The sequence below is a fragment of the Genypterus blacodes genome, unplaced genomic scaffold (assembly GCF_046128005.1).
Source record: "Genypterus blacodes isolate CSIRO-AG114 ecotype Tasmania unplaced genomic scaffold, CSIRO-AGI_Gbla_v1 ptg000035l_1, whole genome shotgun sequence".
NCBI lineage: Eukaryota > Metazoa > Chordata > Actinopteri > Ophidiiformes > Ophidiidae > Genypterus > Genypterus blacodes.
The window spans coordinates 93,601-102,500 of NW_027466848.1; positions in this window are offsets into that span (position 1 = coordinate 93,601).

The following is an 8,900-nucleotide window of genomic DNA, read 5'->3' on the forward strand; positions in this document are numbered from 1 at the left end:
ACATTACAGAATCACAAATGCGGGCCTGAGACGCAGGTTTGAAGGACGCCAGTGTGCATCTCTGCCTGCAGTCGCTAAGTGTAGAAGCCACGTGTCGCCTTCACGCCAAAAACTGCCAGCGTTCAAGGGAACCTTTGTACAACACAGCAGTCTAACGTGTTGTTGGTGTGTCTCATCTCGTGCGTGCATCTGGCAGCACCAGCTTCACCTTGTTTCATCTGATGTGAAGGTGTGTGTATTTGTGTGTGTGTGTGTGTGTGTAGGTACGAGGGTGAATTTGCGCAGGGGAAATTCCAAGGTGCCGGCGTCTTCACCCACTTGGACGGGATGAAGTTCGAGGGCGAGTTTAAGAGCGGCTGTGTGGAGGGACACGGTAAGATTTCACCGCTCGGCTTGTTCTACTAATCAAGATGAAACAAGAAGCCTCAAGGTCAAACACACCACAACACACAAACCCTGTGGACGTGCAGATGGAGCGCAAGACGAAGAAGAAGAAGCATTTTTGTCTTCTTAATAAGTTGAGAGGAAATCAAAGTTTGAAGGTGGAGTTGAATGTGGATCCTCACACTCACAGCCTGAAGTCACTGCGACACAAATGGAATTCTTGTCACTTGTACCTGAGTGACATTGTTGTGTATAAATCTCTGTCCCGCAGCTCAGTTCCTTGTGAAATAGAATCAAAATAATAAAGAAAAACCAAACTTCTCCACAGACCAAGGTAAGAGCCCAGGTGTGAATCTGTCTCGGATACTTTCATCCACTTTCTCACGCTTAATAACAGTCATGGATTGATCAGTGTTTTTCTTGTTTTTGGACACCAAATTTCTTGAATGCGATGTAATGATGTGAAACAGTGAGAGGTGTTAATGATGTGTGTGCTCTGTGTGTCAGGACCCCCGCGGGGCTCAGCTTCACCTCTCTGGAGATGATCAACACATTTTTATTTGAAGGCTGCAGGGTGATGGGGGTGGGGGGTGGGGGTGGGGGCGATGTGTCGCCGTGACAACCAGCTGAATTTTCCTCTTGTAAATATAGAGATTCCACATACAAATGCCTCCACTTATCATCTCAGCAGAGATGAGATCTGAAGCTGAAATGACACCAAGGGCCAAGCAGGATTTCCAGATGAACACCACAGTCCGTTCCTGCATGTTCTTAGTTTACTGTCCACCCCGTTCAGCACCAGTCAACCCTAAGCCTTATTACAGGACAGAGACTCACACACATAGCGGATGATGAGGATGATGAAACACAGCTTCCTTGCAGATCTCCGTTTTGGGAACAGTTGCTGCTTGTTGTGGCCATGTGAGAGGGGGTTTCCATGTCAGAGTGTTTGAAGTTGAATGCGTTATTGAGTGTGCATGTGCTTTGGTGAATCCTGCCCACTGGCTCTGCCCGACCACTTAAAAAGAGCTGGAAGAAAGATTTACACTCTACAGCCTTTTCCACACCTGGGGGCAGATTGAACAAACCCTGAATTCCTGCCAGAGATGTCACTTTTTCCCGTCTCTGTAATGTTTGAGTTTTGCAGTGTATTTCCTATCACTGATGATGTCACCGAGCATGCAAACTGAGTGAAATGATGCTAATAAGGATCAAACTGCTGCACGCTTCAAAGACCCCACCACCAGGGGCGGAGCATCATGCAATCCAGACAGTCTGTGTTGGCCCCTACACACACACACACACACACACACACACACACACACACACACATACACATATTCATGAATCAATCAAAACAGTCTTGTATCGGCACCTACATTGAATTGTTCCTCTCCTGGTTTCATTCTGACTCGTTTCATCAAAATCAGTTCAGGGATCTGCTGAGTGATCCTGCTAATAAACAAACAAAGAGATGTTCAGAGCTAACAGATCAATCTGACTGGACTTAACAGTGGAATGAAGGTTTCTGTAGTCTGCCTCAGCAGGTATGGATCTGATCCGTTACACTAAATTTATCTTTCTCATTTCCATGCACACAGAGTTTTCTTCCATAACCTGGTTACCAAAGTAACCTGGTTTCCAGTTGATGTATGTAAATGTCATTACTGGGCTTGGGTAACCCAGTTAGGCTCATAGTCTGATGATCAAAACAAGGTTCCCAGCTTTCTTCTGTTATTGTTGCTGCTGTGCTGGATGGAGACGTCTCCCTGCTTTCAGGTGTGGTTTCCACTGTCAATCAAATCTGTCTCAGTTTAATAGCCGCCACCTTCAAAGTTCACGTTTTGACACCCATCGAGAAAGCTCTCAGAGAGCTCCAACCTCCTCCAAGGCTGAACAAGTCGCCAGAGTAAAAATGCCAAATATTGCAATGTGAGGTTTTTCTCTGTAAAGACTCAAAGAGGAAACGTGGCAGTAAACTGCAGCATGTCTGATACTCAGGTTACAGTGTGTATAACTAGCCTTGATCAAATCCATTAAGAGGAGTCTGTCTGGTTCCAGGAGTGCTGACGTTTGTGGATGGAGGCCCCGGCGGCGGCGGCGGCGGAGGCGGCGCTTGCAGCCACGAGGGCCTGTTTGAGAGCAACCAGCTGACAAGGAGAGAGAGCAGCCAGGGAGCTGTGCAGAGAGCACAGGGGGCGGCGGCAAAGGCCCGCGCTCTGGCCATGTGACCCTGCCTACATTACCCACAGTGCCCCAGCACCGGGGTCGTCCTCTTCTCCTCTTCCTCTCGGTTTGAGCAGTTGCCATAGTTACTTTTAACTAGATTGATCTGAGCTTTCTCCTCTGTTTCCCTGATGGGTTTTTTAGAGTTCTTTTTATATTTATTCCTTTTCACAGCAGCTGTCCTTGGTTGATTATTATTCACTGCGTTTCTGAATGTTCCTTTCTTTTCCCTGAAGTACTAACTGAAGGTCTCAGGAAGGTTATATGAGCCTCTATTCTTCTTGACATTCAACCAGAAAGCCTCTGATTCAGGATCAGTGGAGCCAAACCCACAAACGTAGAAAACACTGGTGCTCAACTCTGGAATCAAAAGTGCATTTATGAATTGTTTTTAAGAGTTTTAACCCTTCATACTCAGATGGACGCTCCTGTTTCAACGGCTCTAAAATTGAAGCCATAATAGCCGGCATCACTAACTCTTGGAGCGATCTGCCTGAAGTTGAGTGTGGCGTCAAAGGGCCATATTCAGTCGAGGGTAAAGAAGTAACGCATATGTAAGAGCATATCAGGACGTAAGCATAGAAATGGACGATCGGCAAAGAAAGCCTGTTTGGTAGAAATGCAGCAACAGAAAAACAGAGAAGAGAACCGATGGCAGAACGTCTCAATGTGGTCGTAAGAGTTAAAAGAACAAAAGTGGTGCTGAGATGAGAGAGGAAGTGGACAGAAGAAAGTGTGCAGACGCTACAGAGAAGATCGAGGAGAACATTCAGTGTGGGACTGAAGCAGCTCTGATGTCTATCGAGGTCGTTTGCTCACATGAAGACATGAAGAGGAGGGACATGAGGACAGGAGGGGGAGAGACATTTCATTCAATCTGAGAAAGTGTTGTTTATGAATGAGCGGGAGCATTAGCGTGACGTCCTGTTACAGTGTATAAAGGGTTAAAGGTGGCTGTATTCAGACTGACCCGGGAGTGCTTACCCCCCTGGATGTCTTCAATTAGGCATGTGTGAATGTCACAATCCCACTTGGGTCTGAACCAAGTCAGTACAGCAATCGCTCCGTTTGTAGAGAGAAAGCAACCGATTCAATAAAGGATACAACTCACTTCCTGTCCTGTTTATGCTTTGATAATGTGTACAGGCTCAGAAATATGATAAATATCGAACCATCTCTGCGTCTTCACAGGAGAAACTGTTTGGGATTATTTGGTTGTTTGCCTCCGTCAGAACACATCTGTTCCTACCGTCGCCATTTGTAGCCTTGATACTCGCGCAAAATGACTCTATTGTCAATGTACCCAACGTTGTTAACTCAATGAGACAACAGCAACAGCAGTGTGACTGTGTCGTTGATTTTGTCCGGGCGAAGAAGGAAACTTTTCCCCTGCTCAAATCATCATTTAGCCGTTTGCAAGCGCCTGCTGCTTGTTGAAACATTTTGGAGCTTCAGTAAATCATGTGTCAACACAAATCCAATCAAGGATTGTTTGTAAACAACAAAGCAAAGGAAGCACATGTCTGAATACAGCCTTACGTTTCCCTCAGTGCCATCACAGATCAGCTGATTCCTCCTCAGTGCTGATCCAGAATCAGTGGCTCCTCCTGAGCCTGCAGTAATGAGTGCATCTATGTTTGATCAGGGGGGCAAGCTTCCCCTACTGCTGGGTTTTACACCTAGAGAAGAAAGACGACTGCTTTGCCTGCAAAAACATCTTTGTGGGTCAAAGGGAGGTTCCTGTGCTGAACGAGGGGCCACTTACCAATGAAGTCTCCACACTCCACACTCACACACACAGGACAGAAGAACGTTTTGCCACAAAGATTCAACAGTCACACAAATGTCTTATGCCCCTTTCACACACGTTCACCACAAAGCAGGAGTGGGAACGCTCCACGACCATCGCTTCAACCGTCTGCAACAATACCCTCTCATAACTCTATGATTATTATTATGTTTGATTGTACATGCAACACTTTCTTGCCTGTGCTGCAATCTGATGTTTTGCCACCTGCCAACACGTATAGAAGAAAGTAGGAGAAGAAAGCAGGATGTGACACAAAGATAAGCCGCTTAGCTTCACTGATATACGGTCCTAAATGATGGAGTCTGTGATCGTTCCTCTGATTGGTTCATTATTTTGTCCTGTGCCCTGATGGAGTTTAACTTCCAGACAGTTCTTTGATGATTGTACAGTCACCAACACGGTCTCACTCACACTCTTCAAGCTACAAGCTACTCGTAATTTAACAACGCTAGCCAAATAGCCAAGATGCTCTCTTCATAAATAAAACTCCAGCAAATTAAAGATTCTCCCCAAAAACACCGAACTACTGTCCTGGCATGTTTTTACTTTACAGCTACACTGATGGATGTCTCTGAAGTTTGGCAGCAGTTAAAGCAACGCTCGTCACACGCAGACACATACATGTCATAGTGAGTTAGCTACATTGTTTTAAAAATAACTACGAAGTACTGTCAGGCTTCTGGAAAAAGCAGCTCAGTTAGTAGCTAGGAGGAGGCTAGTTGCTATGTGTAGCTAGATAATTCCCGACTCTGTTCCCACACGAGTCTATTCGGGAATGTTACTCAGACAACTTCTGGTCGTGCGGTGGCTCATAAAACATCAGGGACATTGCCAGACCAGTGTGTGTGTGTGTGTGTGTGTGTGTGAGCCTCAGTAGGAGATCCGATCCACCGGGAAACGTTTTCATCTTTCAGAGTTACAGGCTGATCAAACCTGCCCACCTCCTGCCACACGTGACCGCTAACGATGAAGAACAGCTACATGTGTGCGAGATCACACCAAAATGTTCCACTTCAATAAACGGAACAATCAACTGAGTGGGCTTATCGGTCAAATGTATTGATCATGAGCACATCTGAGGCAAATACTGTTTCAAAGTGAAGTTCATCATCAGAGTCTTTAACACATGAAGGAGGCGTGATGGAGGAGGTCCTCATACCACAGCTTTCACCACATCATGTGTACATTCAAATGTCTACATTAGAAAGTCAAAGAAATTAATGCTTCATTTTTGTCAGTTTGCAAATATTAACTTATTAAAGGTTCCACATTATTAAGCTGTGAGCTTTTATTATTGATGAGCTTTACCTCAGGTCAGAACATTCAGAAGATTCAGTGAGATTAAAGTAACACACCTGCTTAGACCCACACCTGCTTAGACCTACACACCTGCTTAGGCCTACACACCTGCTTAGACCTACACCTGCTTAGGCCTACACACCTGCTTAGACCTACACACCTGCTTAGACCCACACCTGCTTAGGCCTACACACCTGCTTAGACCTACACACCTGCTTAGACCTACACACCTGCTTAGACCCACACACCTGCTTAGACCCACACACCTGCTTAGACCTACACACCTGCTTAGACCCACACACCTGCTTAGACCCACACACCTGCTTAGACCCACACACCTGCTTAGACCTACACACCTGCTTAGACCTACACACCTGCTTAGACCTACACACCTGCTTAGACCTACACACCTGCTTAGACCCACACACCTGCTTAGACCAACACCTGCTCAGAATGGATTTAGTTCTTCCTGAATCTGTTCAGTCCACCACTGAGGCCTGTTGAGCCTTAAATCAGCATTGAATATTTACAGTAGTAAATATGATTGTGTATTTGTGAAAGCAGCTTATTTCACATTTCAGTAAACATCTGGATAATGTGGGACCTCCTTTGTTATGTGACCGCACCTGAACGCCACACAGCCATAATATGACTTTTGTGGTTTCTAACACGTGTCTGTCGGTGATGATGCCAGAAACATGGCAGTGTTTGCTTTTTAAATGAAGAAAAAGAACAATAAAGACACTGAATGAGCCTGAAGAGAATGTGTGTGTGCCTTCTTCTTCTCCTTTGTGTGTTTTTACCGAACAGAGGCCCGCAGTAAAACCTCACGCAGAACAATGAAACACACACACACACACACACACACACACGCACACACACACACACACACACACACACACACACACACACACACACACACACACACACACACACACACACAGACATATGGAGAGGGATTCTGAACTCTGATCACACATCTCGGCAGGTCTAGCGATTATTTGCGGAGCTGGGCTGTCAGAAACCCCCACTCCCTGCTCCGTCCTCCCCTCCCCCTCGCCGCTCGCTCCTCTCCTGTCACTAAAATAGCTTTAAGGTGTGTTTAGGTTGGACTTTAACCCCTCCGCCTATTGCGTCTCCTTGGCAACCGTCCAGAGTTCCCTTAATTTGTATCATCTCAATCCCAAGTGCTGCAGCAGTTTTGCCTGTTTGGCCCTAATCATAGAGCCTGTTGCCATGGCGAAGTATTTAAATATGCTCTGCAGCTCGTCTTCACCTCACACACCAGAAGTGGCAGTTCTGTGTGTGTGTGTGTGTGTGTGTGTGTGTGTGTGTGTGTATGTGTGTGGGTGTGTGAGTGTGTGTTTGTGTGCATTCTTTTGTTCCCTTCCTCGACCCAACGCTTCATATTTGGCTCTCTGGTTTTTATTTCATTTTACAAGCGCACCATTTCTCCTCCGTCCTCTTTTCTATTCTTCCTTTCCAATTCCACAGGGACAGATCTCCTATTTTCTATTTCACGTTCTCCTTAAAGAGAGATGGCTTTGTCTGTTATCTTATCAGCAAAGCTTCACAGCTCCCAAAAGCTTTGGCCATGTTTAGAGAGGAAGTGCACGCGGCATACTGATAACACGGCCTGGCACTGCAGGGACGCACGCCGCCGCCGCGCCCGCCAGGAAGGAGACCTGGCAGTGCGAATGAGAAAAGGAGGGAAACCTTCCTGGGTTTGACTTGATTTCAATTGCTGTGTGTGTGTGTGTACACGCATGCATGAGTGCATTTGGGAGAAATATGTGTATTCATCTGCTAAATACAGAATCCAGCTCCTCTTCCTCTACTGTGCGCCGCTGCTGCTGCTGCTGGAGGAGGACAGGAAGTGCAGGCTCACGCTGATAGATCAGATTTATTAAAAATCATATATCAGATTCCTGTAAGAGCTGCTCACCTTCAAAACAGCAGGAGTCCAGTTTCAGCACAGTTTTGGTGTCTGAAAGCTGCTTTTCTCAGTATAATACATTATATTATAGAAATATATTAAAGAGACTGATGTGGATGATTTCTTCTTCTAAAGGGAGAGGGCGGCCGTTTCACTACATTTCACGATTTACAGCTCATGTCCATCTGAACTGACCATCTGATCCGTCTTCTTAGAAGCTGGAGCGTTTTGTAGCAGAAGCTCTCCAAGCTCCTGAGGAATAGAAGCTAACTGCGTCCACAATGCTACAAGGAGACTTCTTTGGGCAGACCAAATGTCTAAACAGAATCTTGTTTAAAATGTTTACACCGATTTCTGTGTCTGAGAAAGAAAAACGACAAATATCAACAATCTTCTCACAAATGATTTGATTGATGGGATCATCATTTCAGTATGAAGGGAAAGACGAAGCAGCGCCATGAAGAAACTGTGTAGACTTCTCTTCAGGTCTGTAGGTCTCTGATGGACCCTTATGGATCCATGATCAGGTGTTAGAGCCTCTAAAGCTCCTCTACATGAAGACAGAAGCTTAGATACAGACTAACATTTTGACCTCTGATCTAATTGTAAAGGTGAGTGTAGAGCAGATAAACATGCAGGGCGTCGTGAGGAGAAACAATAGAAGAAGAACAGAGGTATGAGGAGGTGTTAGCCTCATTACATCATCACACAGCTCACTGAGTGAATCCAGGAGAGACACTGAGCTTTTATTGTGGAGGGCAGAACTTTTTTCTTTGTGCTGTAGAGGAAACAACAACATGGATCCATAAGAGTCCATTAGAGACCTACAGAGCTGAAGAGCAGGAGAACATCTACACACTGACAGAGGAACACACAGAGGTCAGAGGTGAATGTTCTGGAACGGACCATGTGGTTGCTTCAGCCTCCAGATTACCCTGTGCAGGCGGACACACGCTTTATTCTCTCATTTCCCTGTGTAAATGTAAAAATCTAATCTTTGTATTCCAGACTCCCTCAGGCGAGCCGTCACGCTTCATCTCCGGCTGCCTTTAATGCCTGGGTGCATTCTTTTTATGGATGTATTTCAACATTTTTACGTGGCGCTGTCCTCTCCCCGCTTGCTTCAGGCTCCCTGCAGCGGCTGCATTTCTCCATTTGGGCTTCCAGGGAAGAATCGGGGGAGAAAGGAGAGCAGAAAGATGGAGGGTGAGGGGAATGGAGTCACATGCAAATGTAGAGAGAGTG